Here is a 9,741-nt window from a genome sequence, read left to right as displayed (position 1 = left end):
GTGTTGATCATTTCTTCCTTGTCCTCTGTGGGTTCAAGGTCACTCTGATCCTCTTCTGCACTACGGAGTTGCTCGGGGCATCTTTTGAGGTGATCCCTGGAGACGACACTAGTGGTTTCTCCTCCGTCCTTGGTGATTATGCACACCTTTGGGTTGTCGTGGTCAGACTGCAGTATGGTGTAGGGTTCCCTTTCCCACTGCTCGTCCAACTTATGTAGCCTTCTCTTCCGCTTCAGGACCTGCTCACCAGGTTCCAGGGGACCAACAGGGGCGTGTTGGTTGAAGAGTTTTTCTTGCCTCTCTCTCACCTGGGCCAGGCTCTTCTCCACACTCTCCTGTACCTTCTTGTACTGCAGTTGCCTTTCCGTATCCCAGTCCGCATCCGGGGAGGTGTCCTCAGGTATTAGGACTCCCATCTCCAGGTCTACGGGCAGCTTACCTGGTCTGGCTCGCATCAGGTAAGCCGGGGTGCAGTTTGTAGCATTCACCAGGATATTGTTGTATAGGTCTATCAGGTCTGGCAGTTTTTCTGGCCACAGGCTGCGTTCCTCCAGGGGCAACGTCTTCAGGAGATCAATGACTATATTGTTCATCTTCTCACACATCCCGTTGGTTTGGGGGTGGTAAGGCGTTGTGCGAATCTTCTTACAGCCATAGAGGTTGCAGAACTCTTGGAAGATTTCAGCCTCGAACGCTGGACCCTGGTCTGTCAGGACCTGTTCCGGATACCCGTGTGGACGACAGAAGTATTGCTGGAAGGCTCTGGCCGCTGTTTGGGCTGTCAAGTCTTTTACCGGTACCACCACGAGAAAACGGGAATAGTGGTCCACGATTGTCAGGGCATAGATGTATCCAGACCGGCTTGGAGCCAATTTGACGTGGTCCAGAGCTACGAGCTCAAGAGGCTGCGTGGTGACGATGGGCCTCAAGGGTGTCTTCTGGCTGGTGCGGTCCTTCCTCCTTAGGTGACAAGGGCCACAGTCTCTGCACCATTTTTCTACAGCTCCTCTCATGCCGACCCAAAAGAACCTTCCTCTTAGCAGGAACTCCAGTTTCTTCCAACCGAAGTGTCCCGCTCTGTCATGGTAAGCTCCCAGGACCATAGCTGCATCCCGCCTTGGAACCACGACTTGCTAGGTCAGCTCGTGCGTCAGGTGGTTGACAATCCTTCTGCACAACTTGCCTTCGTAGAGGAACAGCTTGCTCTTCTCCTTCCACAGCTGCTTGGCTTCCTCTGGAGCATCCGGATCCATGCGGGCGTCTTCCTGGGTCAGCAGTTCTTTCACCAGACGGATGGCAGGGTCACTATCTTGGGTCTCGGCCCAGCTGTGGTGAGGTAGGGGATTGATCATCACGGTTGTTAGATCCTCCTCCTTCACGCGGTGGGAGTATTGAGCGGCTCCATACCGGTGAAATGCGGGGAGTTCTACCTCCTCCAGCTCTTCTGGGTCTTCGTCACCTTCAGGTAAGTGAGGCATCCTCGACAGGGCATCTGCATTGGCATTGGTTTTGCCGGCCCGGTACTTGATCACGAAGTCATAGTTGGAGAGACGGGCCATCCACCGCTGTTCTAGGGCACCCAGTCTTGCATTGTCCAGGTGTGTCAACGGGTTGTTGTCCGTGTACACGGTGAACTTTGCGGAGGCCAGGTAATGCTTGAAGCGTTCCGTCACGGCCCACACCACCGCCAAGAATTCTAACTTGAAGGAGCTGTAATTCTCCGGGTTCCTCTCGGTGGGTCTCAGCTTCCGGCTGGCGTACGCGATCACCCTTTCTCTGCCCTGTTGGTTTTGGGACAGTACGGCTCCCAGTCCCACATTACTGGCGTCCGTGTGGAGAATAAAAGGCTGACCATAATCAGGGTAGGCCAGGATCTCATCCCCCGTGAGGGCCATCTTCAACTGGCGGAAGGACTCCTCTTCTGGTTTATCCCACTTGAAGGGTGGCTTTTGACTTCTGGACTTAGACTGTCCGATCAGGAGGTCCTGCATAGGAGCTGCCATCTTAGTGAACCCGGGGATGAACCTTCGGTAGTAGCCTACCAACCCGAGAAACTGTTTCACCTCTTTGATGTTCGAGGGGCTTGGCCAGCTCTTGATTGCCGTGACCTTGTCAGGGTCGGGGGCCACTCCTTCCATGCTTACCACGTGCCCTAGGTACTGGACCCTTGGTTTCAGCAGGTGACACTTCGATGGTTTCACCTTCAGGCCGTAGCCTGCCAGGGCTTCGAACACCTCGGCCAGGTGCTTTAGATGGTCCTCGTAGGTCTTCGAATAGACGATCACGTCGTCCAGGTAAAGGAGGACCATCTCGAAGTTTCGGTGCGCTAGACAGCATTCCATCAGCCTCTGGAAGGTCCCTGGTGCGTTGCAGAGCCCGAAGGGCATACAGTTGAACTCACTCAGTCCCATCGGGGTGGTGAAGGCGGTCTTCTCCTTGTCAGCCTCTGCCACAGGAACCTGCCAGTACCCGCTAGTAAGGTCCAAAGTAGAAAAGAAGTTAGCTGATTTTAGTGCGGCTAAAGACTCCTCTATTCTAGGCAGCGGGTATGCGTCTTTGTGGGTGATACGGTTGATTTGTCTATAGTCTACGCACATTCTCATGGTGCCGTCTTTCTTTTTGACCAGAACCAGGGGGGCTGCCCAGGGGCTACAGCTGTCTCTAATGACCCCAGCTTCTTTCATCTATCTTAGCATGCCCTTTGCGTTCTGATTATGTGCAGGGGGTACAGGCCTGTGTCACTCTTTTATTGGTGGGTGGCTCCCTGTGGGGATGTGGTGTTCTATCCCCTTTACTCTGCCGAAGTCTAGCGGGTGCTTACTAAAGACTCTCTCGTACTCCTGTACCACCCGGTAGACTCCTTGATTTTGGTGCAGGGGAGTGGAGTCAGCACCCACGTGGAGTTTCTGGCACCAGTCCTCCTTTTGTTTCTGGGAGCCATTACCCTCCACCTGAGGAGATGGAGGCAAGGGTTCCACGGCCCTGATAGCTTTGTGTTCGACAACAAACAGTTTGGCGAGTGTAGCGTACCTGGGTAAGTGTACTTCCCTCTCTCCAATGTTGAGGATGTGGACGGGCACCCTCTCATGACAGACATCAACCACCCCGGGGGCTGTCAAAATGGTGGGCCTGCTGTCTGAGTACACGGGTTCTACCATGGCTTGGTAGTCTCTACCTCTCAACCCGATTGCAGTCCGACACCAGATCATCATTTCACTTTTGGGAGGCATGGAAATGGGGAATGGGTCACTCAGTCTTACGCTACCGATCTCACCACCAGACAGTTCTACCTGCTGCCGTCTCATCAGGGCTTTTATCTCCTTGTTGAGGACTCTCTGTTGGCTGGAACTAGCATTCACCGCCACCTGTTGTAGAATTACAATTACCTCTGAAAGACAATTTTCGATCACGTTAGTACCCACAGTTATTTTAGGGTGACTTTCACGACGGTCAATGTCCACAATAATTACTCCCTGTGCCGGCAGTTCAATTTTACCAATTTTAATGGTCATCTCCTTGAACCCCATCTGCGGCACGGGTAAGCCATTACTGGCGATGATGCTCAAGTTACTGTCTGGATACCGTGTGATATCAGCATCAGTCCAATACTGCTTAAAAAGTACATAAGGGATAGTGGTTACTTGTGACCCAGTATCCAGCAAGGCGCTCATGGGGATACCGTCCAGCACCATGGATAAAACTGGGTGCCCCCCAACGTACTTATTACGCCAATTGTAAGGGCCTAGTGATCTTATGCCTGGGGGTTGGCCCTCTGCCCCAGGTTGGACCCGTTTAAATTACAGTACCTGGAAATGTGTCCGGGCTGGTTGCATCGACGGCAAATGGGCTGTCCATCCTCTGCGTAGCGGTCTGTGGGCCTCCCTTGGAACGACGGGATCCTCCTCTGTCGACGCCACGGGACATCCTCCAGACTTGAAGCCAGCTCGATGGGTCTTGACGGGTCCACTTGCAACGCCTGGACGGTCCTGGTCAACGCCGCAACGCTCCTGGTCAGCTCCTGGACTTGGTGGTGCAGGTCTTTTGACGGGGCTTGGTTCAGGGCCTGTGCATCAGCCCCCACAGGGTCCATAGAGGAGGGCGCCGCCTCCTGGTGGTAGGTGAGAGCAGGGCGCCGGGGGTTTATAGCGCCACTGGTTGCAGGTTCACGGAGCACCCTTATGGCCCTGTCCTTAAATTGGGCAAAGGTCAGATCAGGGTTCTGAAAGAACATGAGGCGCAGTTGGGCCCTGTGGGCGCTAGACAGCAGACCTTCTATGAATTGTTCTGTTAGCAGCTTATCCGTTTCCTGCACACTGCCAGGGTCAGTTTGTTGAATAGCCCTCAAGGCTTCCTGCAGATTTAGGGCATAGTCTCTGATGCTGTCCTGTGCCCGCTGCTTACATCCATAGAACCTCATTTTAATCTCAGCGGAGGTAAGTGTGTCAAAGGTACCCCGCAGCTGGGCCAGAATACCCTTCACGGTCCTTTTCTCCTCAGTGGGCCATGATTTTACCTCCCTTTGGGCTGCGCCAGTTAACTGCCCTGTTAGTATGCTGACCTTCTGTTCCTCTGTCAGGGGGTATACTTGGAACAAACTGTACAGCCTTTCCTTAAAGTCAGTTAGGGCATGGGGCTCCCCTGAGTACTTGGGCAGCCAGGCCGCTCCAGGGATGTAGGGCAGGGAAAAGGGCATCACCGCTGCTGCAGCTGCGTTGGTGGTAGTGGGCGCCTCTGTATCCGACATCTTCCTCCCCACTAGTTAAGCGTGGCCTACCTTCCGACGATCCTCTTCTGTAGGCCGCGGCTCTGCTGCTGCTGCTCTGGACGAGGACCTTGCGTCGCGTCCTGATGACGTCAGCGTCGCTCTCTCTCCCTTCCAGGACTTTGCGCAGCGTCGGTGCGTGGGGCGGAGCTTCGGATCTCACGCGGTTTGGACATCCACGCCCCTCTTCTTCCCGCGCGGCGTCCTGAAGATGGCGTCCGATGGCGGGAAGCAGCTGCGGATGGCGGGAAGACGTCAGAAGACGGCGGGAAACAGTCCAAGATGGCGTCTGATGGCGGGAATCGGCTCCGGATGGCGGGAAACGACTCCGGACGGCAGTAAACTTCGCCACAGGTAAGTTACAAAAGTCTTTTTCAGGCACAGAGTACCCGGTGGTTGCGGGCACGAAATCCTGCCGACTACGCCAAAGCTGACTCGCCCCCTGGGCCGTGGGGCACTTGGATCCGGGCAATAGGGAAACGGTGGGAGTAGTAGTTGCAACCCGGTTCCGTGGCTCAGGGTTGTCAGGCCAGTGGTAGTCCGTTATGTGGTGATGATTATGTCCGACTACGCCACCCGTGGATTTGCGGTCATTAGGAACCGCTGCTGCAAGGCAGACCGCTGGGGCTGATGATGTTTGCAGCTGGGATGGTGTGACTCCCGACGGGAAGAGTGTGGCCCCAGGGCAGTGTAGTGGATGGTGGGAGTGATGGTAGTGAGAGTCCCAGTGCTGATAGTGCTGGAGGAGCAAGGAGCACACAGACAACAGGTTGCAGTCCAGGGTCTTTACTAGAACAGGTAAATTGACCCACAAACAGTCCCGGCTAGGAGGGGACCTGGATGTCTGAGAGCAACGGGGAAATTGGCCCTGGTCAGGGTGAGGGTGTAGGCCTACCGTGCTTTCTGCGCTACTTCTGGCTATCTCCTCATTACAGGGTAAGAGCCCCACGTTTCCAAGCTTTCCGTGTATTCTCGCCTGTATGGCCTGCGACGTGGGTTCCTTTCTGCTCCCAGCCTTGTACGGCTTTACTGGTCCCTTCGGTTGTGGCAGGGCCTCCAGGCTTCTTAGGCCAAGGAATATACAGTCCCTTGCGGACTGGATATCTGCTGGAGGATGTAGAATCCTCCCAGCCTCAGACACCAAAGTCTGGAAAAGTAAGTCTTTTATCTGCCAAGACAGGCTCACTTCGCCTCTTGTCTCTGGCTTGTGGCTCTCCTCCTGCCACACTTCCTCTTAAGTGCAATACAAAACTGTCTGTCCCTGCTCTGCTCTGGGACAAGTCTCAGTCCTGAGACAGGCCATCAAGTTCCCTCTAACCCTGCCCCCAGTACCAGCTTTTATAGGGGCAGCCAGCTCCCCCTACTGGCCTGAGACAGGAGGCATTGCATGCTAATGTTCCCCTGACTAGAGAACCTCCCCCTTGCTCTCAGACACAGCTTTAATTACACTTGTGGCATCCAGGCCAGGGTGACACACAAATACCTCCTCGAATAATGTGAGCTGAGATGATTCGGTGGATGTAAGAGCTGAGATCAAGGAGCTCAAGGAGACGCTACAAGCCCATTTGAAGCAAGAGAAGCGTGAGAGACTGGCTATTGAGAGCCGAGTGGGCGCATTGGAGACAGAGAGGTCTGAGAGAACTCTACTGTTAAAGGAGCAGTTGAAGCAGGAATAGCTTCAGAGAGGGGCTGCTGAGAGGCGAGTAGCTGAGCTAGAGGAAGAAGTTTTCGAGCTCAAAGGTCGCCTCGCAAAGTATCACTCAGTGAACGAGGCCTCCTTGGAGAAGGAAAAGGGAAAAAAGTTGCACTTACTCCTTTATACCATGAGAAAGTGGACCTGAGGAGAGTTAAGTGAGTGTTAACAGAAGATAAGTATGAGATGGAAGTGGTCAAGACGAACATTCTAGAATTTGAAGCTGTGAGTCAGCTCAGGGGAAGCATACAGGGTGAAGAAGCTGAAAGTCAGTTGCCCCTGAAACCTGAGCCAGATGATCATTTGGAGACCACTGGTGAGACAGAAACCTCTCTGTACCAGTGCCTCATAGATGTACCCGAGGATTTGAGAGAAGAATGCACCAGTGAGTCCGTGCATGAAGAGTTTAAGAAGGCCGTGGGAGCCTGTAAGGTGTACTCGACCTCAGAAGCTAAACAACTGGTGGTCCTGTCCACAACCGAAGTCACAGTGAAGAGGGTGGCTGGCTATCCTAAGTGACATGCACTGGCGATGTATTCGCACAAAGCGGTTTGTCCAGTTGAAGACGGAACTAGCCATTAGACAACTGGAGCTTATGAGAAAAGCTCAAAGTTTGCGTGAAGAGGTCATCCGGGTGCCTCAGGCTCTGGTAAGAAAGCTCATTGGGAGAAATGGCCGAACCATGCAAATGATGGTAAAGAAGTCTGGTGTGGTGAAAGTAAGTAGTCCACGTGATCGTCAGGCCTCAATACCAGATGAAGACGGCATGGTGTCATTCTCCGCTGTAGGAACGGAAGAAAGTCTTGCATATATACACATGCTGATGGAGTACCGAGTGACCTACCTGCGAGAGGTAGAACAGTTGAATCTCGCCAGACTGCGAATGGAAATGCAGCATCGCCTGAGCAGCAGAAGGTGGCGGCCGTCTAGAAATTGTGAGACCAGACAGAGAAAGGGCCCCCTAAATAACAGAATAGCTACAGCTGAAGTTAGAGACCTTTCAAGATATCCTGAGAGTAGTGGGTTAAGAGGTAGTGAGACCTCCAGTAACTCAGGTCTGAGAGGCCCATACAAATGACCCAATATCGTACGGGACAGTACGGAGTCGAACCGGACCTTAGATACAAGGGCATGTGAGTCACACTGCTGCATTGACCGCTGGGAGCGGGGGAGGTCTGACAAGGTAACGACTGACCGCTGGGAGCCGGGGAGGTCTGACAAGGTTACGACCCGGAAATGTGTCTTGACGAAGTCAGTGACAATGACAGATGGTAGGTTCCTAAGGAATGGGCTAATGTCGATGACTAATGTTCCAGGGGCTGAGCAGCGCAATTGTCAAGTACATGGTCTCTGGGTGAACTGTGGATTATAATGTGATTGTGTATATTATGTGTTCAACTCCACAAGTTTGAACAGAGGGGGGGATATGTAATGCAGCGGTTTGCGGCATTACTGTAATGTTCCAGGGTGTGTTCTGGCTGACCATGTACCTCTCCCTCAGGTGACTGATCACATGACTGTGACATCAGCACAGGTCCTGTGCACACAGAAGGACTGATCACATGACTGTGACATCAGCACAGGTCCTGTGTGCACTGAAGGATATATAAATCTTGGTGCTTTTGAAACAGTGTGAAAAAGGTGTGAGGCCTGTTCCCTGTTTGTGGGACACCGTTAGCCTGGAGAGGCTAGAGAGAGAGTGAGGCCTAGAGAGGCCTGGTGAAGCCTGGTGAAGCCTGAAAGGCAGAGGCTGGATCCCTGGGTGTGTGGGGGATCTCAGTAGCCTTGGAAGGCAAGAGTCCTGGAAGGCAGAGGTTCGATGTTATGTGTGTAAACATACCAGTAGCCTTGGAAGGTACGAGGCCTGGAGACTACGTCTGGGAAGCCGTGAAGCCACAGCGGTGGCAGAACCGAGCTGAGAGAAGCAGCTAAAACCCGGCAAAGGTAAAAACGCTGCTTGATGTGGACATTTATATTGTTACCTTGCTGAAGGCTGTAACTGGAGCCGAGTGGACATATCGGTCACTGGAAAGGCTCTTGAACATTATATGTGTAATATGTCGGCGAGCCACTGAGATGGACTCGGTTATGAGAGGTTTATGATAAATAATAAACTGCTGGATTGTGAAATACCGGAAAGATGTTGCATGTGTGCTTTAATTGACCCGGTGAAGCGTGTGACCCTCAGCATGATGACTAGCGCTGCCTTACACAAGTTTTCAGCTCCTGAGTGTGAACTGTTCCCTGACAGTAAGAAAAATTGAAACTCAAAGTTTAATCAAAAGTTGCAGAAGTTTTAGTTATAAAATGATTAAGGGAATGCCTGGTTTTGATACTTTTCACAAAAGAGGTGTCACCATGCATGCAAGTTGTGGGAAAGACTAAGTGCAACACGAAGGGAAGAGAGGGAGGAAGCCCGGACACTAGAGAAAGGGGGAGTGGAGACCCCAAGTCAGATCTAATAATACCCTGCCTACCCTACCGTCCATATATTGGTTCCACACCAATTGAGCAGAACCCTAAACCCTGAATGTCCCTAGAGCTTGGTCCTAGATAGGGAGGGGGAGTGGTGACCACTGGTTAGGCCCCACTACAAGCTAAAGGCATCAAAGGGGATTAACTTAGATTGAGCAGGCATCAGAGGAGTAATGCCAACTGTCCTCCAAGGGCACCAGAGAAGAAGCCAGATAACAGCTAGTGCTCCAAGCCCCACAAAAGAACATAGAAGTATCACCGGCAATTGCCTGGAGCAAACTGAGAGTTTTTAACTCCCATGCAAGGGTATGTCAATCAGCAACAGGAGGGAGGTCGCCGCTGAGTCTTAAAGGAAGAAGGATTAAGAAGTAGTCTGCAATGCCAAGCGCAGTGACCTTCTACAGCCAGATCCAGAGTGACTGGCTATTACACCTGACACACCCGTGACATCACCCTTCAACCAAAGGGAAGACATGTATAGAATCCCCAGTATTACTTGAAGACCCCACTTATATTAAAGGGGTCATCCGGTGAAGATAAGTGGATAGGTCATAACTTATAAATCAGTGAGGATCTGACCCCTTGGAATGGGGAACTTTTATTCCATTCACCATACTTGAACACGTCTCCTTTTTCTAGCAGCCCCATAGAGAATGAATGGAGAGGCGTTCAGGGTTGAGCACAGGGGTAAAAGTTCCCTGTTTTGTTGATGGGTGATGATGATTTCTCTTCACCCTTTTAATTAGATAAGTGTCATTTCCAATTTCACTTTTGGTGGCGCTGCAGAGAAATAACATTAGGATTTCCCACA

Source organism: Phyllobates terribilis, unplaced genomic scaffold (genome assembly GCF_046119375.1).
Source record: "Phyllobates terribilis strain yellow unplaced genomic scaffold, ASM4611937v1 Scaffold_12__6_contigs__length_324123572, whole genome shotgun sequence".
Classification (NCBI taxonomy): Eukaryota; Metazoa; Chordata; class Amphibia; order Anura; family Dendrobatidae; genus Phyllobates; species Phyllobates terribilis.
The sequence above is the reverse complement of the archived record's forward strand: the minus strand, read 5'-3'. Positions refer to the sequence as shown.